The following is a 278-nucleotide window of genomic DNA, read 5'->3' as shown; positions in this document are numbered from 1 at the left end:
TTTACAGACCATCAGTTCTACAGGAAGCCTCTGCTGATATTTCCCTGCTGGGACACACAGTATAACATGGTGTTCTTCTGTCTGCCATCTATGATTAACACAGATGTGCATGTCAACGCTTTTTATTTTGATCACGCTGATGGAAATGTAGACAAACAGACAAAGTGATGTTGAAGGCATCAAAGCTACGGCTGCTGATGGAATGTTTGTACATTAAAAGCATCGACGGCCGTTGTTCCACCCGTCTACCGTATGTAGGTGTAGGGCCAGGCTGGGGG

The sequence above is a fragment of the Cynoglossus semilaevis genome, chromosome 16, assembly GCF_000523025.1.
Source record: "Cynoglossus semilaevis isolate Cse_v1.0 chromosome 16, Cse_v1.0, whole genome shotgun sequence".
Taxonomy (NCBI): Eukaryota; Metazoa; Chordata; class Actinopteri; order Pleuronectiformes; family Cynoglossidae; genus Cynoglossus; species Cynoglossus semilaevis.
The sequence above is the reverse complement of the archived record's forward strand: the minus strand, read 5'-3'. Positions refer to the sequence as shown.